Here is a 23,759-nt window from a genome sequence, read left to right on the forward strand (position 1 = left end):
GTTGTTATGAGGTTGATTTATAATCACTGGAATATGATTTTGTAGATGCAATAATGCTCCCTCCATTATAGCCATTAGCATAGAAGCCTTGAAGTGTTTTGCCCTGCAAGCAGACCTTTAGCTGGTAAGCATCTCATTGATAAATAGAAAGAGGTGTGTTGCATGAAAGGTGATTGTAAGCAGATCTCCTATGTCCAGCTGTTTATAGGCTTAAATTAGTTTGCTTTTTGCTCTTTAGTTTGTCAGTTTGCTAAATATTGAGTTTACCCTTTTCTGCCATCGATGCAGTGCCTCTGTTATAGCTGAAAGCTTGCTTGATTAGAAAACGTGTGTAGAATTCATGATCCAAATTTCCATGCACAAAAGTAATGAATACAAAATATGTATAGCTCTGAAAACAAGAAAAATATATACAGTTAGTGGATATCGGCTTCCTAAACTTTTCAAACTCATTGGAGCCATCTGGAAACTTGCAAACATGACTTTGTCAATATCTGACACCTGCCAGAAATAACGTGTGCATTACATAAGTTGTCATATTAAAGTCAAATTAAACTCAACCTGCGGTTAGATCAGTGCCTGCCGGAGGGAGTGAATTCATTTGAATAAAGCTTCCGCTGCTGTGATGTTTACGTGTCAACACTGCGGCAGTCATTTAGAGGACGCGGATGTCACAAATACAGCACGCTAAGCCTTATTAAATCATTCCCTGCCAACACACACACATTCAGACACACGCACTAAAGAAAATAAACCAGTCAATACATACACTGGCAGGCCAAACACTAAATTACAGACAAATAATATAAATGCTCCCCTTATGTTTGTCTCTTCCTCTCTCAGCTGACATAAATATACACATGTATTCAAACGATTTCTTTATCATATACAGAATTGTCAAAAAAACGTCTCGGTTACGTATGTAACCCTCGTTCCCTGAAGGAGGGAACGGAGACGAACTTCGGAACTGACCGAAGAATTGGGGATCGCTTTGAGAGACCAATCTACTTTGAGTGTAACTAAACGAGCCAATGAACATTGGCATGCGGTTTGCGCATTCGACGCTCCTCCCCTCAGTGCGGGTATGAATAAGGAAGTGGATGCACCGCATCTTTGTTCAGCGAAGGTACTGCACCTGTGGCGACGGGACGTACGCCTCTGTTCCCTCCTTCAGGGAACGAGGGTTATATACTTAACTGAGACGTTCCCTTTCAGTCAGTCACGTTCAACGTACGTCGGAACAGAGAGACGAATTAGGGATCTACTAACACACCAAAGAAGCTGGCCCTTCCAGCACTCTGCTTCCTCCCCTGATCCTCCCGCATCTGTTGGAGCGGGAATCAGGGCTCTATGCAGAGAAGGTCAGTCACTGCTGTTCTGCAAGACCCACTCAGTGTGACTCTTGGATACACTGGGAAAGCATGTCCCTCTCGGAAGAGGGAACGCTGCAGAAGCCACATCCTTCTATGGGAAGGTGATGTGGCAGTTACACACATGGACTAGCCAAGCAGGATAGGACAACATATGGCAGTCTCTGAGGTGGTTCCAGCCTAGTTCTAGGGGGGAAGAACATCATCAGAGGCTAGAGCTGAAACAAATAATCGATTGAATCGATTAAAATCGATTATTAAAATAGTTGTCAACTAATTTAGTCATCGATTAGTTGGTAAATAACTTTTATTTGCCGTAAGCGGCTCATTTCATGCATATTTTAAATCTGCGGTGACCAAAGTGTGGCAGTAATGAGCCACCGGAGGTTTTACTCAGCCTGTACAGCAGGAGAAGTAGCAAATAGCCAATAGCTGGCCTCGTTTTATGTCACGTGCTTTCAGTACAGCGTCTCTGCAGCATTCAGCGAAATGGCGGAGGCAGGCGGTAGTGGAGTAAGCTCGAGAAAGAAAAAGAAAAAAGCGGAAGATAAAACTTCGAACGAAGTCATCCAAAGTGTGGGAGCACTTTACTTTGAGCCTTCAAAAAAAAAGAGTAAACTGTAAACTCTGCACTACTGAACTGGCCTGGCACAGGAGTTCTCATTATCGATTAGTCGGGTTTGCTCTCTGAACGCAAAGCTTCCACCAGTTGCGTCAAATTACAGCACTGAATAACACATTTTTGTGGACAAAATGTGCATCTAGAAATAGTGGAGTGGAAACAGAGTGAGCCGATGCAGGAAAGGGACATGATCCAATTGCCCAAAACCTCAGAATTGTTTATTTTAAAGGGTTAGTTCACCCAAAAATGAAAATTCTGTCATTAATTACTCACCCTCATGTCGTTGGACACCCGTCAGACCATATTCGGAACACAAATGAAGATATTTTAGTTGAAAGCTGATGGCTGAGAAAGGCTTCAGATAGGCCTCCATTGGCATTCAGTACATTGACACTTCCAAGATCCATGAAAGGCACTTAAAACGTTGTTACAAAGTCCATCTCACCACAGTGGCTCTACAATAATTTTACGATGCGACGACAATAGTTTTTGTGCGCAAAAAAAAATCAAAATAACACCTTTATCCAACTTGTTCTCGACTTCCGTGTGTGACTTCTCGACTTCACGGAGAATATCTCAACATGCGCGAGAATATGACGTAGCGCCGGCGTTCGGGAATCCATGAAATACACACTTTAGCCCCATTTTGAGCACTACGCCGAGACCTAAAGCACGATCAATGTAGAATCCAACAGCTTAGACACGCGCGTCTTCCTCTGCTCGTAAACAAATCGCTTCTGGGTCATGTGTCCGAACGCCCGATCTGCGTCATATTCTCGCGCATGCGTCGTGGAGGCACACACGGAAGTCGAGAACAAGTTGGATAAAGGTGTTATTTTGATTTTTTTTTTGCGCACAAAAACTATTGTCGTCACATCGTAAAATTATTGTAGAGCCACTGTTGTGAGATGGACTTTGTAACGACGTTTTAAGTGCCTTTCATGGATCTTGGAAGTGTCAATGTACTGAATGCAAATGAAGGCCTGTCTGAAGCCTTTCTCAGCCATCAGCTTTCAACTAAAATATCTTCATTTGTGTTCCGAATATGAACGGAGGTCTTACGGGTGTCGAACGACATGCCTGAGTGGGCAAAGCACGTCTTGGGACTGATACGCCAAGACAATAGTATCCACTATCCAGTGGGCTAACCTCTGCTTGGAGACAGCCTTTCCCTTCTGCTGGCCTCCATAACAGACGAAGAGCTGCTCTGAGATCCTGAGGCTTTGCGTTCTGTCCACGTAACACCGCAAAGTGCGGACAGGACTGGGTCTGCCTCCTCTGAAGGCACCGCTTACAGGTTCACTACCTGGTCCCTGAAGGGAGTGGTAGGAACATTGGGCACATATCCAGGCCGGGGTCTCAGGACAACGTGAGAGTTGGCCGGCCCAAATTCTAAGCACGATTCGTGAACCGAAAAAGCTTGCAGGTCCCCTACCCTCTTGATAAGGCCAATGCTGTCAGGAGTACTGTCTTCATGGACAGTATTTTTAACTCCACTGACTGCAAAGGCTCAAAGGGAGGTCTCTGCAGTGCCGTGAGCACCAGAGACAGGTCCCAAGAGGGTAATGAGTTAGGATGAGGAGGATTTTGCCTCCTCACACCTCTGAGGAACCTGACGATCAGGTCATGCTTCCCTAAAGACTTCAACTGCGTTGTGATATTTCGCAATTGCAGTGACATATACTTTAAGGGTGGAAGGAGACAGCCTTCGCTCCAACCCACTTTGCAGGAAGGAAAGCACGACTCCAATCGGAGAACACCATTCCACGAACAGGTTCCACTTCAACGCATAGAGGCAGAAGTGATGGTGTCTACCACAGCCTGTGGTAGGCCACCTAGAACATCCGCCAGGGACCAGACATGGAGTTTCCAGAGGTCTGGACGCGGGTGCCATAGAGTGCCCCGCCTCTGAGAAAGCAGGTCCTTCCTCAGAGGAATGGGCCAGGGAGGGGCTGTCACGAGGAGCAAGAGTTCGGGGAACCAGGTCCAGTTGGGCCAATATGGCGCAACTAACAAAACCTGCTCCTCGACCTCCCTGACTTTGCACAGTGTCTGTGCAAGAAGGCTCAATGGGCAAAATGCATATTCAATGTCAAATGTCCAGTGAGTGGAGCTAAAAGCATGTTCAGTTTTATCAGAAACAGATGAATGAATATGGCAATGTTTTATTACATTGCTTGTTGTACCTGGTGAGCTACTGAGCAAGTTTACTATGTCAGAAAAGCCATACATATGGAGCTGGTTATGTAATGCAAATATCAAAATGTGATCATAATTGTGTGTGTAAAGGAATAAAATGTAGGTAGAGGCCCGTTTTTCCAGCGGTACCATCGTACAGCGCAAACAGCTCTAGTACAGAGAGATTTATAATGGAGGGTGTTTTTGTTGAGTGCATGCGAGTCTCAAAAGCTTCAGCTGAATCTCCTTTCACATCTGTCATAATGGTGCAGCTGGGACAAACTCCTGCGGGGAAACACACAGTCTTCTTTTATCCACCTTAAAGCAGGAGTATGTGCATCCGGATCGAGTATAAAGCTGCTGTGTGTGTTTTAACCTCAGAGGGATGTGGTTTTGTCTGTCCCATTTGACCTGGCAGTAATTCTACAGTACAAAGCCCCCAAAACACTCTTTTAGCCCTCTGGATGGTACATAAATGTGCTCAGCTGAAGCACTAGCTCATCCCATTCTTTGTGAGAGCAAAAATACAGTGTGGATGATGCTTGGTGCATTTAAAAATTGCAAAGAAAAGGGTTTTTGTGAGTTTTAAAGTTGATGTGTAGAGTTGAGTGGATTGATTCAGAATATCTGATAGATGGATCTCATAAGATCATGTCAAATTGAAGTCTATTTAAGGACATTATGTTTTTTTGTATTGTAAGTTTAGAAAACGGAGCAATTCTAAGAGGTGCTCAGGCCTTAATTCTGTCACTAAATCAAAAACGTAATTGTTTTGTAATATGTAATGTCTGTGATGTTTAGATCTACATGCACACTTAATCAACATGATGATGACCAACATGATGTTTCTGAGTAAATGATGTTGGTCTACAGAGTGTTAACCAGAATAAGAGCTCTTCCTGTTTTGTACTGCTTCCCAAACATCCTGTCATTCCCGTTAAAACAGGAAGTGTTACTGTCTGTTATATGTCAGAGAGAGAGAAAATGCCAGCCTACACAAACACTGCTCAGATGGTGAGTTGAGTTTCTTACTGAAATCTGTTTTCATTTTGATTTATAGCTCTGTTCTGTCTCGTCTCATTTTTGTACATGTATTTCTATAAATAAGGTCAGATGATTTGATACTTTAAATTCCGGAAAGCGAGATACTGCATATTTAATTTATTTATATATCAGATTTATCACATGAAACTTTGTTTGTTTCAGAACTGATGCTCATTTGTAGCATGTTAGTCAAGGTATTTAGTTTCAATTTATAACAAATATAAGATGAAAACCTTGCCTTGTGTTGCCTTGGCAACTAACTGAAATAAGTTTAAACCAATGAATAACATAAATAAAAACTAAAATTTAAATCAACCTAAATAGTAATATGACAAAATTACTAAAATGAAGCTCAAATTAAAATTAAAATAAAAGGAAAAAATTTAAAAATAAAAAAAATACAATTTTAAAAATTATAATAAAAACATATAATAGTATATAATTAATAAAAAAAATAACACTGGTTGTAGTGTGGTGAAGATAATAAATGTTTCAATAAATGTTTTGTGTGAACTGGAGAGAGAGTTATAGTAGGTTTATATAGAAAAATGCTGCCGTATTTTCCAGGAATCCTGTAATCAAGGCTTTCAGTGGAACCGTTTCCTTGTACTAATGACTGACTCTCCATTTCCTTATCTAAATTTTAAAATCAGTATTGAAGAATTAAACAATCAGTGAGAGCGATAAAGGCATTTACCCTGAATGATCAACAGAACTGTCGATACTTGACTTTGATTTCTTGTGTTTGTGGCTTGTGCTGCTTGTTTTTTGTAATCAGGGTTTTTGTATTGATGAGCTCTAATTGCTGGAAAACCTTGTCTCGTTTAATTACCTTTCCACATCAAACAGGAAATAGCTGTTGAATCACAGACAGACAGAGATGATGGTGACTAGGGTGTTTGTGATTGTTCAATTGTCATTGATTGTAACAATGCAAAAGATTTACTGGTCCTAAAAATAGGACTCATTTTCTATGCAAAATATAATTGATTCTTTTTTTTTTTCGATTTTGGGATGGTAAATATATTCTGATATATTTTTGTGAGATTCAGTCATGAAACTCTCCTTTACATTTAACCTGCTTGCCATCACGTTATTATATAAGCATTTAAATAGTCTGGTTCGGTGTTTGCTGTACACTAATCCTATAGTGCACTATCATAGTTCCTCTGAAACCCTCCACCTCCCCCAGCTCCACCTGCCTGGATCTTCTACGGGATTTATGTATGTCTATTTATGCAGCAGCAGCATATCGTACATGCTCACAACAATGTGTCTGTGTATCTATTAGCAGTAGCAATAATCAGCAGCAGAAATAATTGGCAGCAGCAATAATTGGCAGCAGTGGTATCAATAATCAACAGCATCAGCAGCAATAATCTACAAACATTCTTATTTCAGGTAATGTGTGATTACTGGACATTAGTAATGGGGTCGACCAGTGGCCGGTTGTGTGAACTGCTTAGACTAGTCTTACAAGCTAGCCATCAATTTTTTTCTTCAAGACTGGCCATAATCGGTTATAAAAAGGTAGATTTGTCTCATTTTACTATGTTTATTTCACATTATATGTTTATGTGAAAGTCATTCATAATGTTGATCTCTTCAGCATGTTCTTACCATTGTTGATTTCAATCAAGATGCCCATGTATTCTGACGTTTGTAACTTTATAGTGTCTGCTTTACTGGCATGAACATGTTTTGGGGTCTTTAGAGACTCCGTCAGGTGTCAAATGAAAGTAGAACTGGTACAATTAACGCTTGACCTTTTATTAACTCTGATTGAACAGATACATGAAACATCTGAGCAGTGCAGCTGTCCAATTATTTCTGATTTCATATGACAGATTTCACAGTACGATCGCTGTTGATCCTGGAACAACATTCCAATCAACCAATCACATCTTAGGGACAAGTTTATCTCAAGGCTTACAACCAGGGTTAGGTGCTTCTACACCAGTGTTATTCATCTATCATCTATCTCAGATTTTAGGGATAAGTTATAGGTAAGGTTAAGGGTAGGGATAGGGTTAGGACTACATTTCTGGACAAAATATGTTGACCCAAGAACATACCTTACTTCATGTATCTTCATGTGAGGGACCCCCATCCAGCTATATATATATAATTTTTTTTTTTTTTTTACTAATACATTTATTCAGAAAGGAAGCATTAAATTGATCAAAAGTGACAGTAAATGTAATGTTATAAAAGATTGTTTTAAATAAATGCTACTCTTTTGAGCTTTCTATTCATAAAATAATCCTAAACAATAAAATGATTCACATTTAATAATAATCAGATAATAATCAGAAATGTTTCTTGAGCAGCAAATCATCATACTAGAAAGATTTCTGAAGGATCATATGACACTGAAGACTGGAGTAATGATGCTGAAAATTCAGCTTTAATATTTTCAAAACATTATTGTAATAATATTTCACAGTATTACAGTTTTTACTGTATTTTTACTTTTTTTTGCTTTTTTTTTTTTTACTGTATCATCAAATAAATGCAGCCTTCTTTAACAACATTCAACAAACAACCTTACAGACTCCAAACACATCTACAGTACATTATGCAATACACAGTACGGTACACAATCAGAGATAGAGTCCAGCACATGGACAGATTGTATACAGCGAGTCAAGAGCGATTGACATTAGAGATCTGAACATGCAGTCAGTTGAAGCCAAACCAGCTGTACGTAAGATTCCCTGACCCAAACTGACCGACAGACAATTTGAAGGCCGAACTCGACCCAAACTCAAAATCTTTCTCCAGGCGAGTGGAGTTTCTGACATGCTGGGATGACTAATATACAGAAATGTTCAGATATTCACAATGTGTTTGCAAAAACTCAACACCATGAATTTCGCAATGATGCACTATTCATTTTCAATGTCAGTCTTTGACATTCAGTATCACTAACAAAATGTCAGATAGTCTCTGTCAGATAACTTTCATGCATTCAAATGTTTTTGCTTAAAATAGTTCAAAATGAAAGACATTACAGATCATTCTTCCTTGAGTTGATTTAGTGATAAACGGTCTTAAAAATCATGCTTTAATTATTTTAATTAGTTCGTTTTACTATATTTTGCATTAAACATTTTGAATCAATCTGGAAACCACATATAGTTGGGTGAAATTATGGTTTCTCTGATAAAAATACATTGTCATATATACTGTATATATAGTGTAGAGACCATACATTAAAAAAAGTGTGAAGCAAATGTTGCGCTAGTCTTTTTTTCCCTATTGTGCCGTATATCTGAGTGAAACGCTTCTAGAACAAGAACAAATGTAGGGCGGAGCTTGATTTTGTCTCTGGGGAATTGATTGGATGGTTGTGGTTTGCTATTGGTGGATCTCCTGTGAGTGACAGGTTGCCCCGCCCTCATCATCAGAGAAGAGATGTCACTGCAAGAGGAGGGGAAGTTATTCTGATTCAAGATTACGAGGCATGATGTGCACGGATAAATCATTTAAAATAAACACTACAATATTCCATTAAAAAAAACAAGATTTGTCCATTTTGATTTCATGGTGAGTTTACCTAGGTCTACTGGAAGAAACATTGTCCTACTGTAAACATGATTTGCGTGTGTTTGGGTACAGTCATGACAGAATGGGTTTTGCTGGTGTCTCTCTGCTCTCCTCCCCTCCGCTCCGATGACCTTTAGCTCTCAGTGTCAGAGTGAGTCAGTCGGAGCGCATCACATCACATCAGCCAGGCCCACAGAGACACCAACTGCACATCCGAACACCATTAAACTCTGACTGCCTCTCAACCTGCCCTAAGTGACCTGTCAATCAGTCAGTGCTGCCAAAGCACTCGCTTGACCTTTATCACAGCCCAGTACAGCGGCAGCCAGGAAACCACAGATAATTAGATGACACACAGGTTCTTCAGTCATCGTGAACTTCAGAGATTCATTTTTAATGAAAGAGCTCAGCCATAAGTTATATGCAGCATTTAAGATTAACGACGGGCATGTTATTTTTATGGCTTATGTAATATGCCATGAAGTTATTTGTGTTACATGATCATTTCTCTATGCATCTTCAATTTACAAGATTTCAAAGGTCATTTGTAGCAAAGACACATGCTAAAAATCCCATAGAGAATATCACAGAGATTTGACCCAGTTAACTTGGGCCAGTTGAAAAGTTTAGAGAAAATAACTTTACTTTTTTTTTTCAAATAATAATAGTGATTATGATGATGGTAATAAATACAAATAAATAAATAGTAGAAATAATATGACATTTAAATTAAAATCAATTTAATTTGTGAATTAAAGCTGCACTATGTAACTTTTCCGTCCGCTAGAGGTCGCCTATTCAAAACAAAGGCGTAGTTTGATGATGCCAAGTTTGAGCGCAAAATCTTGGGACATATGGGCTGCGTCCGAAACCTGGAAAATGCTTTCTTCGGAGGACATATTTCAAGGCAGGACTTCCTGCCTCCTGAGATACCTTCATCTGATCGAGTTTTGAAGGCAGCATATTTGTATCCTTCGCTGCCTTTGATATCCCACAATCCTGTGCTTTCCATTCTGTGACAGTTGAGCTGGGAAAAAAAGTTGGCATCCGAAAGTTGCGTTTGCTAGTCAGTTTGTGTGTAAATGTAAGTTTTTACCAACATTTTCAACTTCTGATGTCATTTCTAGTGAGAAATTACTAATAATTAAATATTTGTTTAGTTCTCACCAAAGCTCTCTCTGTTTTGCTGTAGATCATTAAATGGTTACACTGCCTAAGAACTCTGTCCGAAATTAGTTTTGTCGCCAGCGGGACTTTTATTATGCCACAGTCGCCGGCGCCACTTCCGCTTTTCCGGTCATGAGTATGAGGTAACGCAGCTCTGTTTATCATATCAGAAACATTTGAGTGTGTTGAAAATTATGTTATGACGTTACTCTGTGCTTTACTCTCGGCGGCTGCTATGACACTTGTTCACACTGCAGTGGAGTAAAGCGTTTCTGCAAAATAAAACCGGAAACCGAGGAGAACGCAGAAATGACGCCATCGACATGTGACTCCCTCACACGTCCCGGTTCCTTGGTTAAAATAGCAATTTTCTCACGATTTACAAATAGTTGGAAACATTTGGGATATTGTAAGTACTCAACTGAACAAAATATATAACACTTTTGGATATTTTACTTAAAAAAATGTACATAGTTCACCTTTAATTAAAAAGTATTTAAAAAGATACCTAAACAAAAAACACATTTTACAAATTTTTTATATAAATTGGGTCTTTATACATGAATATATATATATATATATATATATATATATATATATATATATATATATATATATATATATATATATATATATATATATATAGAGCTGGATGGGGGTCCCTCACATGAAGATGATTATATTTTGGGGTCTGTAGCATCTTAAAGATTAAAACAGACCTTTTTATAATATCAGTTTTATTGTTTTGAGCTGTAGTGTAGTGTTTCATAATGTGAAGCTGTTTATATACTGATGTCTGACTTATTCATTTTTTATTATCAGTAATCTGATATCTTGATTTGTCTGTCTACCAAAAGAGAAACATTTTCAAATAAGGCAAAGCACATTTTCTTTGTAAGCTATTGAATTCAGTGGAAAAAATAGACATTATAACAGGGTTATTTTTTCATTGAATATATATAGACCTCACATTGTGATATATTCCTAGTATGAAGGAAAACTGTTGAACATTGTAAAAGTCAGTCTAGAGTTAAACAGCAGAACTGAAGTGAATGAGACAAAAGAAGAGCTGCTCACGTTTGTCACGGGCTTGATGTGAGCGCTTTGTAGAAATAACAGCATTATCCTCACCGCACGCCTCTGAACAACTTATTTGTCTGTTTGTTGCTGTAATATGACTAATGGAGAGGTTTTATTCCTCCGATTTTTCCCAGACACTCGCGGTCCATCAAACTTTGGGCGTGTATAATAAGAGTTAACTGTGAGAAAAGGGTAGCTCTATATTTTAATGGTTGTGACAGTGGCTTTAGGGTCTAACGTGTTGAATTCTCTGCTGTCTCTTTCTTGGTTCGTTTGATGGACTGAGAAGCACCAGCGAGACGCTCTCTCTCCATCCGTCACTGTGGTTATCGGCGTGGCAGACGGACTGGTACTTTGTCATGTTAATGTACCAGTCCTGTCTACAGACGCTCCTGTGCAGCAGAGACCCACAATCCCCTTCAAATGTATTGATAGCTCCCTCTCATCATTCACAAGAAGACTCAGGAATTCATGTTAATACACACACAGTTCGTGATGTTGATATGAATGCCTTACACTTTTTAAGTGCACCTATTATTATAAAGTTTTTGGGTACAAGAATGTTCAAAACACATTATTTTTTTCTCATATTCTCCATTGTTGAAGCTCCTCTCTTCCAGGTCTGTCAGTAACGCTCTGTTTAGTTCCTGTCTCTATGAAGCCCCTCCTTCTGTGTTTGGGAAATGTCCTGCCCCTAATTATAACTGAAAGTTTCAACAAACTACTAACTAACTCAACCCCCGCCCGTTTATTCTGCATATTAATTATTTAAATGAGGAATATTGTGATGTTTGTTCCCAGAAGACTTCAATGGAGGCGTTTCAGGAAGTTCAGAAACAGTGAAACTGATATAGAGAAGAACTCCCGCTGGCGGGACTTTGCAGATCTTTTTCATGCTCAAACAGCAACATCACACACTAAAGAGGGATGAACATGTAAAAAAGCATAATTGGTCCTCTTCCAAGGTTCCAAAAATGGGGGGTTTGCAGCGTTGGATTTTACTCTTTTAGCTGGTCAGATAACTATAATAGTTCACAGAAGGAATTCATTTACCTCAACAGTTTTACCTGTATCTGTGCGGGCCAGATTATCCAAATGAAATTTTGATGGTGGCCAAATGTTAACTTGAAAAACAAAACTACTTCATTGGAAAAAGTCCCTAGATGTCAATAAATGCTCAGTAAACACAGCAGGTGTCGTGATGATCACAGACTTTCATTTAACTGAAAGCCGAGTGCTGCAAAAAACCGCCCCACTCACAGATAATTTCAATTCAGATGTGGCTGAAGGTGATGAGTGAGTTGTTTGCTTTGTGAGTGGTCCATCCATTTCCATTAGTTTAACCCATTCAGGCTGATTTGTGGCACTGCCTTCTCTCACATGACTGTTCACCATTATCTTGCAGTTCCCTCACATTCACCACATGCTCCAGGATCTCAAGAAAAGCACTGGTCTGAAGTGTAGTGGTCCAGTGTCCTTGTGAAATGTAATATTTGTTTCGATTTTTTTTATTGCATTGCTATTTATTTATTCACTTATTTATAACTGGAAACAAATGTGATGTGACCAGCCTCTAAAAATATTTAGTTTTATTTTTGTACTGTTTATTTATTTATGTGTTTAAATATATGATTTAGGGTGTTTTTTTGTTTTTTTTACCCTATTGGTGAATACATCCCTGGTGTATGCATATACTCAGTTATCACTTTTTACAAGCAATACAGATTCAAATGAGAAGAACAAACAACAATCAACTGCTGTGGATTTTATTTGCATAAAATTAGTTGTTGTAAAAATACATCAAGCCCCAGATTTACTAACAGCTTGCACCAGAGCAAACCCTCTTTTGGCATTAAAAAACTACTGTCAGGATTTACTAAAGACACGCAGTAAAACATTAGCGCTGAAAAGGCGTGGACAGGGTTATTTCTGCGGCTGACCTTCACTCAAAAAAATAATTTGTTGAATTTACTTAAAAAAGCTGCATCAAGTGCTTCCACACAACTATATTGAGTCATTTTTACAAATAACAATTTAGTTATATGAACAAAAGAAAGTCTAGTAAAGCTGACAAAATGTCTTTAAGTAAATACAAACCATTTGAATTTGTCACTGTTACATAATATTTATATGTGCAGTTTACTTAATAATGTTATGTTAAATTTATAAAAGTTTATTATGTTAGGTGAACACGTTTATTGATTTAATTTACCTTATTTAATTAACTATTTGCTCGACAAGTGGAAAACTATTAAATAACAACGAGCTTATTTTTAGAAACGAAATGCTAAAATAACTTAATTGAGGTCAGGAAGTCCATCCACTAAATGTGAGTATATGAGTGCACAGCCTAAACACAGGCACCACTCTTCTGCATAATGGTAACCACAAAATTACAGAAACTCCTCTAAATGTCCAACATAACATAAACTAACAACATCTTTCCCTTTACTGAAAATAACAAAATAACACTTTAATCCCTAAATTTACTCTCCTAATGCAGTCCCTTGCAAAGCATGCTGGGAACTACGGATCCACTTCCCAGTTTGTTCGTTTCACTCAGCAATGTTAAGTTGACCGAACAAAAACGTATTAAGTAAAGCTGACAATACTCATTTTTAGTAGAAACAACTCAGTAAATCTAAGTACAGAGTTTTTTAGGTAATGTGAACAAGGATGATTTGAGTGCAACTAACGACAGTGAAAGTTCATTTTTTTGAGTGTTGTTGCATATGCATTTGTAGGAGTTTCCCTTTCAGACGCAAAATTTATGAGAGGAGAGTATTTAAATTAATTACATAAGGTGATTTACTAAGGTTTGTGCTCGTCAATTTACTGGTAATTTACTGCCCCCCAAAAAAGCATGTCTTAATTTAAACTAGACACTAAAGTGTGCTGCTCTTGGCAGACGTTGGTCACTATGGAAATTATATGCGTCAAATTATAAATTATACATCGTCACTTGATCACGAGCCGAACTTTCCACTCCCATCAGCGCTTTTATGGAATTGCGTTTTCACGCAAATTTGCCCTGTTTTGTAAATCTGGTCCCTAATTTGTTTAGAAAAACTAGGGTCAAAAGAACTTCAGCTCTGGTCCAGATATAAAGCACAGTCCGCTTAATATATCCCTGTGGAAGCAAATGTGTTTTGTATCCGTCAGCATGTCACATGGTGTTCCTGTAGCTTAACAGGTAGATGGTGGTGCTAGCAATCCAAAGCCAAAGTCATGGGTTTGATTCCCAGAGAATGTAGGTATACTGATGCAATGCTTTGGATTAAAGCGCCTACCAACTGCCAAGTGCACAAATGTAAATGTTCCACTGGCACTGCTTCCATCCTCATTAAGCGTGTGAGTCAGCTGTCAGCATGTGTAGGTTAAACTCCAGCAGCAGTTGGTTAGACATGTGGTCTGCTCTCTCCAGAGCTCAGTATTTAAACCCACTGTGAAGTCCACAAGCTGAAGCCCATCATGCCTCTCATGATTCCACAACACGCTCAAGCATGCATCGCTCATTAATCTCACTAAACGTGCTGGCATTGTTGTCTTTGGTGTGTTTCTACTGTATTTCTAACCACCCCTCTTGAGCTTACAAACAACAAGCTCTGATTTTGAAGTTATCAGATGTATGGTTTTTAGAACCGCATTTGAAAGTTGCTAGAATTGGATAAAAATCAGTCATGTGTGTTTGTGTTGTTCAAGCAGCAAAAATTAAACGGGAGCTATTATGCCATTTGTCAGTCTTGATGTTGCTTTTTGGGCTCTATTGAGCCAGGTTTTCAAGATGTCCATAATTTTTTATCATATTCTCCATTGTTGCAGCTCCTCTCTTCCCAGTCTGTCAGCAACGCTCGGTTTAGTTCCTGTCTCTATGAAGCCCCTCCTTCTGTAAAGCACAATGTGCTCTGATTGGTCAGCTGAAGCAGTGTGCAGTGATTGGTCAAGAAATTATTGCGCGTTTGGGAAATGTCCCACCCCTTACCATAACCGTGAGTTTCAACACACTACTATATAACTCAACCAGGCCCGCCCCTTTATTTCATCATAGGACCCCTTTAATTTGTGCCAAAAACTGATTGCTTCACAGTGTAAATTCACTGATGTTTAAAGGTGTCATGAACTGGCTTTTTAATTTTTTCTATACTGTTGTCTGAGGTCTACTTGTGACTTTTGCGTGGTTTTTACATTCAAAAACATCATAATGAATAAGTAATAAGCTATTTTCTACCCTGGTTTTGAGCCTCTCTCAAGACACACTCGGTTTTTATGGGCGTGCCGCACTGAAGTCTTGGAAGTAAATGCCCACTGCTATGATTGGATAAGCTTTGCATATTTAATGAGCTTCGGCTCCCCCATGAGTACCAATGAGGCATTGTTTTGAAAGCGTGTGGAGAAACGGCAACCAGAATGATTTGTCCCTCTCAGGGCTTGCAAAATGTCTTTATCAAACAAACACAATGATTTATCTCTCATCCACCCGCGATTAATATGAATGTTATTTTATATTACTTGGCCCGCCCGATCAGTGGATATATATGTGCGCCAAGTAGCCTACGTTGCAGACTGCATGATCAAAACTTCCGCAATTGTATTTTTCCTTCAAATATCAAGTCAAGAGAGTGAACAACGCACATCAAAGGATGATATTTCACTATTTAAGATGATACGTATTGGTAGCCCGACTGGAAAACACATAGCCCCGGGAAGCCCTGTGACAGTGGTAACTTATGTTTAGTTAGACATGTACACAATGTAACATTGTATTTGATCTGTAACAATGCAATACTATCACATAAAAAATGATTTTTTTACTCACATTAGTGTGTTGCTTCATTCATTCATGTAATCTCATCCTGTCTGCAAATCCAGTCTCTTGTTTACAAACGAATCCGTGGTGAAATGAAGGAACAGACGCGCAATGTCTTCCCCACGTGAGCTGGATATTCATTAAAAATAAAGTTCAACCACACATTTTCAATATTAGAATCCGAAGGAAGATTAGGCAGCAACTGTGTTCTTCCACAACCAGACACAGCGAAATATCTTCGCAATATCTTCGGCATGTTTATTACTCGGTAGCTTGATTCGTTTAGCTCCACGAGTCGGTGGGCGGGGCTACAGAATCAGACGTACATATTTATCTGTTGAGGCTGCGTTTCAGCACACAATGACGTCAAGGGTCGACATATTCTGATATCGACCGTTTTCTGGGCCTGGTGTCAATAAAAGCTTTTCTTTGACTAACGAGGAAGTTTTCAGCTCCGAAACTTACAGGATATTCTTATATCACGATTAACTTTTATATATCAAAGGCTCAAGGGAAAGTTGATTTCTCAATTCATCACCCCTTTAAACTAAAACGTGAAATTGTTTGAAAAAACATTTGGAGTAGTTAAATAGGGGAAATGCTTTTTGCTTAATTTTCCTCTATTTTGATCATTTTTTTCATATGTGTATGCCAAAGCATCCAATTATTTTCTGATGTTCTCTAGAAAAGATGTTGCATCGATTGAGTAAGTGCAGGAATGGGGATATTTTTGAGCAGCACAGGCTGAATTTCAGCACACTAGATTGCAGTATTATACAGTATGTCTGGTACAGACTCAATCACACTGACTCCATTTTGGTTCGTGCCCCCACGGGACTCCACAGAACGCAGCTGTGACTCCAGAGATGTGGGACAGAGGCAGCTTTTGAGGATACATCCCTCACTATTATAGAAACACCCTGAGACTCGATGCACAATAAAGACTAGAGTGCAGGATGATGCATCGCATGCGCTCACCTTACCATTCCCCAGAGAGAATACATTAAGAAAGAGGAAGTGGAAAGCGGAAAGAGAAGCTCATTTTGCTTTTCACTGAGATAATTTAATGGAAATATGAAACAGTTCATGCTAGACTTTACTGATAGTAAAAGCTACATGAAAGTCAAAGCTAAATAGACTGTATATGCATATATTTATGTCTCTGTGTGTGTGTGTATTATGTTTATGCATTACATTTTAAAGAGCTTTGTTTGTATAAAGCCTTATTGCCTTTCTTTCAGCATTCCCTGAATTCTCACAGCCATTTTTTTTGCCACAATTCCTAATAGTTCCAGGAAAAGTGCACTGAATGGACGGGCTCCGCTCTCTTTGGGAAAGTAGGGCATGCGAGAGCCTGGGGACGCGCTGGATTAATGCACTAATTCCATTCATGCACTATTCAAAACGGCAAAGGTGCTTTCATCAGTAATCTGCTGAGCAGAGCAGTGGCCCAAAACTCACTCACATTACGCCGTATCATCACAATCCATCTGCAGCGCACTTCATGCTCACGGCCTCTAATATGAGCCACTTCTCACGACTCTTCTGGGTTGAAGATGTTGAAGGTCTTTATGTGGGCTTACTGCAGATTTCAGACCCTCATGAGGACGTTCAGTGGTGTGTTATGCCTGCTGTGTGATTTCAGCAATCTTATTAAGATGATTACAAATCACACTGTATACGACATGGATCTAATAAACTTGTGTACGACATGCATGTATACTGTACGATGATTACACCTATTGAGTCATGGGCTACGACGCAAGTTCGTATAGAAGAATAAAACATCATCAGCATGTGCTAGTGGTAAACAAATAGAGCAAGATGAACCGCACTTGTTTTTATGGGCGCTGAACAAAAGAGAGAAAGAGGAGAATATGGACAAAGTCTTGGCTAGGGAAAAGAGGCCATCTTGGCATGTCAATTTGGTAAATAGAGCTCGAGGTGAGTAGTGGATCAATACGCAATTTAATGTTGCATTTTTATTGGCTAGTCAGTAGACGTAGGTCGTAGCAGTTTCCATTAAAGATTTGTGCAAAACTTGACCTTGACCTTGACAGTTTCCATGAACCGATGTAATGCGACTAAAACTGATTTTTTTCCTCTCGCGATAAGTCATTCAAAAAATCATGGCAACAAATGTTGGTAGGTTTACATATATCCCAGCCACTGCACTAGCCATTATTTTTAACCTAGGGTTTAACCACAGATGCAGTGTTTCTGGGTGTTTCTCCCTCCTATCTGCTTCAAGATCTTGATAAATTGTGACATTTCTTTGTTTAGCATCCAGTATTCCTGTAAATTCTTTTGTCTTTTAATAAAGAACTCTGTCTCATCTTCTGTCCAAACATACCGCGTCCTCTTTTACTTGCACCAGGTGGCCTGTAAATGCGGAAAAAAACTGTTTCTATTGCAGCTTTGCGAAATATATTCCTTTTTCGAATTGGCTGAAAAACCACCTTATGGGCGCGTAACAACTTTTTAGTGATATATGAGAGTTTCGCGAAATTGACGTATTTCCATTGGCTGTATTATCAATTCGCAATTTCAATTTGTGCAATTTGAAGGGTAATTTATGAGATGATCATGCTACATTTCTGACACTGTCATAAAATGATTGCAGGCTATCTTTTGGTCTTTGAACCTCTCTCACTGTACAATGTAGGACCAGCGTTTAGGAGCAACAACCACAGAAATCCCCACGATTGGTCATCTTTTGTCTGGGACAGCCCAAAATCATACAATGTGTACCAGGCATTAGAGTATGTTCACACTTGTAGTTCAGTTCTCTTGGTTCTTTTGATAGAGACCAAAAAAGAAAATGATACATTTAGTCCTGGTTTACTTAGCATTCACACTGCCATTTTTAAGACCGGGCCTAAAGATACAAAACCAAAAAAAATGGCTTTTTGCAACTGAACTTATCAAACTTCTAAAACAATGTTGTGTTTTAGGCTAAACACTCTCCAAGTGTAACAGATTATTGAAAAAGAAAAAAAATTATTGGGCGGGGACTTGGGTCTATCTGTTAGTTGTTGATTGGATGCTGAGATGTGGGGCGTCACACTCAAAAGTAGAGCAAATGAATGTGTTTAAGCAGAATAAATGCTTAGAGATGTCCTGTATGTGTCAGCAAAGAGAAGTTTGTAGTTTGTGGCAGTCGTGGCCTAATGGTTAGAGAGTCGGACTTGAATATACATATATATACATTTTTGGCAGATTTTTTTACTTTTTAAGTATGAACAAGTTAAAAACTAGTGAAACATATTATATTATTAACATATTGTAGTAGAGATACAGTCTACGAAAAAAATCGTAATATCGTATGCATGTTGGTTCTCAGGTAAATACATCTTATTTCTTTTAGCGGGGTATACATATAAATATATATATATATATATATATATATATATATATATATATATATATATATATATATATATATACTCTCACCTAAAGGATTATTAGGAACACCTGTTCAATTTCTCATTAATGCAATTATCTAATCAACCAATCACATGGCAGTTGCTTCAATGCATTTAGGGGTGTGGTCCTGGTCAAGACAATCTCCTGAACTCCAAACTGAATGTCAGAATGGGAAAGAAAGGGGATTTAAGCAATTTTGATAGTGGCATGGTTGTTGGTGCCAGACGGGCCGGTCTGAGTATTTCACAATCTGCTCAGTTACTGGGATTTTCACGCACAACCATTTCTAGGGTTTACAAAGAATGGTGTGAAAAGGGATAAACATCCAGTATGCGGCAGTCCTGTGGGCGAAAATGCCTTGCTGATGCTAGAGGTCAGAGGAGAATGGGCCGACTGATTCAAGCTGATAGAAGAGCAACTTTGACTGAAATAACCACTCGTTACAACCGAGGTATGCAGCAAAGCATTTGTGAAGCCACAACACGCACAACCTTGAGGCGGATGGGCTACAACAGCAGAAGACCCCACCGGGTACCACTCATCTCCACTACAAATAGGAAAAAGAGCATACAATTTGCACGAGCTCACCAAAATTGGACAGTTGAAGACTGGAAAAATGTTGCCTGGTCTGATGAGTCTCAATTTCTGTTGAGACATTCAGATGGTCAGAGTCAGAATTTGGCGTAAACAGAATGAGAACATGGATCCATCATGCCTTGTTACCATTGTGCAGGCTGGTGGTGGTGGTGTAATGGTGTGGGGGATGTTTTCTTGGCACACTTTAGGCCCCTTAGTGCCAATTGGGCATTGTTTAAATGCCACGGCCTACCTGAGCATTGTTTCTGACCATGTCCATCCCTTTATGACCACCATGTACCCATCCTCTGATGGCTACTTCCGGCAGGATAATGCACCATGTCACAAAGCTCGAATCATTTCAAATTGGTTTCTTGAACATGACAATGAGTTCACTGTACTAAAATGGCCCCCACAGTCACCAGATCTCAACCCAATAGAGCATCTTTGGGATGTGGTGGAACGGGAGCTTCGTGCCCTGGATGTGCATCCCACAAATCTCCATCAACTGCAAGATGCTATCCTATCAATATGGGCCAACATTTCTAAAGAAGGCTTTCAGCACCTTGTTGAATCAATGCCACGTAGAATTAAGGCAGTTCTGAAGGCGAAAGGGGGTCAAACACAGTATTAGTATGGTGTTCCTAATAATCCTTTAGGTGAGTGTATGTTTGTATGTATGTACAGTATGTATGTATGTTGTGTGTATGTAACTGTATGCATGTATGTATGTATGTTGTATGTATTATGTATGTAACAAATTATTGTTTGGTGGGTTATATTTACCTTATGTTTGTCGTATGTTTCTACTTTCACTTTTGCATTTCCAGATGTATGTGTTTGATACAGGTAACTACAAATGCTAATGTCACACACCTTCACTGGACCGCGGTGTGTGGAACGACAAATTATCCATGCCGTGTATAGAATCTGTCATTATGAAAGCCTTGTTATCAGCTCTTCTGCATCTTCACATGCAGTCGTCCTGTGAGCAGATCTCAACAGAACTGAGTCACACAGCGAGAAGGAGCCGCTGATCTTGGGCTTTATTCTGCTTAGTCATTGCTGCTGTTAAACATGACAGACTAACTTCCTTCCTCCTGATGGCATGTAACCAGAGATGTTTTTTCCTATCTTTCTCTGCCCACAATCCTTTCCAACATTACTGATTTATGAGACCATTTATAAGCTAAAGGGACTAACAACTACAGGCAATTTGGCTGATTAAGAGCTGGCAGAGACGGATGGAAGAGAGCCAAAAACAATAGTTTAATGAAATATTGACACTACTACTGAGAAGCATTGATCTTTGTTTGATACGGTACTTTGTTCAAAACGCTTAACTGGTATTTACTGGTAATTAAAATAATTACTTTGAATTCATTTTAGATTTAGATTAATTTTAGATCACTTTAGTTTTCATTCAGGATGATAGTAATATATTTGGACATTTGTGCAAATCAAAGTACAATCAAGTACAAAAATGAAAATCATTTACTCCAAACATGACTTTTCTCGATCGTATCCAGAGTCTTTGTATTCCGTACAATGAAATTGAAATGTAATATGCAAAATGGCAATGCAATATAAAATCGCAATGCATTTCTTTAAATTTACATTTTCAAGCAAAACTTTTTGCAAAATTATCATTTAAATGTTATTTTTCTTAATTGCATTTACACTCACAGTTAAGACACTTGCGATTGCATTTTCATTAAATTTACTGCAATGAATGTAGCAAAATTAATTGTGCCATGAAGGGGTTAATTGAAAATATATGTGTATATATTTTTAAATAGATAAAAACATTGAATGGATTGATTAACTTCTTACCCACGTGTTGATAAAAAAAGAATGCATGAAGCTAGAATAAAATGTTTTTGTTGTTTAAAAGCATAGGCTCTGTTCTGTCTTATTGCACATTCATTTTATTATGCAACTCAGATATTCATGCAACAAAATATTCTGGGGTGCAGGATAGTATTGTGAAAATTATAAAAAATGCAGGTGGTGGCTGACAATTAAAAATAAAAACGCTGGTGGGGAGAGAGTTCATTGTAATGTATTGCAAGAATTATGGAAACAAATGGATCATAATTATTGCATAATTATTACTTAGTACCATAAATTTCCCTCAAAGTATTAAATAAAAAAATATATATTGATCAAAAATATATTACATTGATTTTACCGGGGAAAAAATCATTTGAGGTGTTCTGTTCAGCACCTTTTGACCGAGAGGAGTATGATGAGTGAGACCCATAAAGGAGGAGCAGCTGTGGGTTTAAAGCGAGCAGACAGACACGCAGGCGCTGTATTTCATTTTTCAGAGGGATTCTGTGGGGTATTGCATGTTCAGACGTGCTCCTGAACAATGATGTCCTCTGGGTTATGCTGTAATATCTCTGGACATGAGGACAAATATCACAAAACAACATGCTCAACGTCTCTACAGTTCTGCTCTGGATAATAGACTGATAAATAAGCCTCCAAAAAGATTTTTTTCGCGTTTGTGATGTTTCACAAATGTTTGTGAAATCATGAGCATATTAGCATATGCCACGTTTGCATATCGACACATATTCAGTGTTCGGCCTGACAGCTACGCTGTGTGAAGTCTTAAAGGGACAGTAGCATAACAGCCAGTTGAATTCTTAAAGGCATAGTTCACCCAAAAATGAAAATTCTGTCATCATTTACTCACGCAAAAGAAGATATGTTAGTAATCAAACAGTTGACGGTAGCCATTGACTTCCATAGTATTTTTTTTCCTACTATGGAAGTCAATGGCTGCTTTTGAATGTCAAAACTGCTCCGTTTCGGTGGTTGAGTCTGAGGAGATGAAGAGCACTTTTGATTGGGTTCATTTATCTTCCTTCCACTTCCATTCAGTTTTCACATTTGCTCACATGCAACTATCCATCTTCCCAGCCGCATGAATCCAGGGTGTCTGGCTCACAGTCCACATTATGTGTGGCAAAATCATTTCTTCTATTGTGACTTGATTCATGGGGTGCTGTAGTGTAGATGTGTAGGTTAAAAAGCAGTGACAATATAACATTTTCAGTTGCGTGGCAGGTGATATTTCCACTAACAAGCGATTGCATGACAAAACTCTGCATCACTGTTTTGTGTGTTGGTTTGATCAGATTGTATTGTGTACACAGCTTTACTATAGGCGGAGACAATTATTAAACACAAAATAGTGTTGCTGATGTAGAGCTGGGAATCATTTAGACAAATTGGCAAGTTCAGACAGGAACCAGTTCAAAAGACAATTTTATAGAGACAAATTTTATAAAGAAAATGTGTTTAGTTAAAAGCTCCTGGTCATCTATTTTCAGTTATTCATTTGTATTAATTGTGATTCATTGCTTTTGTTCCTGATAAATACTGCCATTATTGTGAAAACAAATTATACACATTGTCATGACCCCGGCCTGTGTTTCCCTGTCTTGAGGACTTCTGTTATTTCCTGTCTTGTGCCATGTTTTGTAGTTCTTTGTAGTTTGTCATTATGATTGGTTTTCCCCAGGTGTTGCCTATTAAGCCACTCCCCCTTGTTATCTTGTTAACCTTGTTTCCCTTCATGTATATATATATATATATATATATATATATATATATATATATATATATATATATATATATATATATATATATATATATTAGGGGTGTAACGATTCATCTACTACATCGATGTATCGATTTATTTTCCTACGATCTAACTACATCGATCTGTGCTCGGCAAGTTGGCCTTCCGGACGACATATATCGATCTAACATCGTTTTAAAAGGTAATCAATCGATTGTATCGATCATAGGAAATAACGCATTGGATTTAAGCACGTCAGACTTTAAATGGATGTTTTTTCTTAGCACTTTTAATGATAAAGGCGTTAAACGTTACTCGATTCAGTCTGCCTATCTGTGACATCAT

The sequence above is a fragment of the Gobio gobio genome, assembly GCF_949357685.1.
Source record: "Gobio gobio genome assembly, chromosome: 17".
NCBI lineage: Eukaryota > Metazoa > Chordata > Actinopteri > Cypriniformes > Gobionidae > Gobio > Gobio gobio.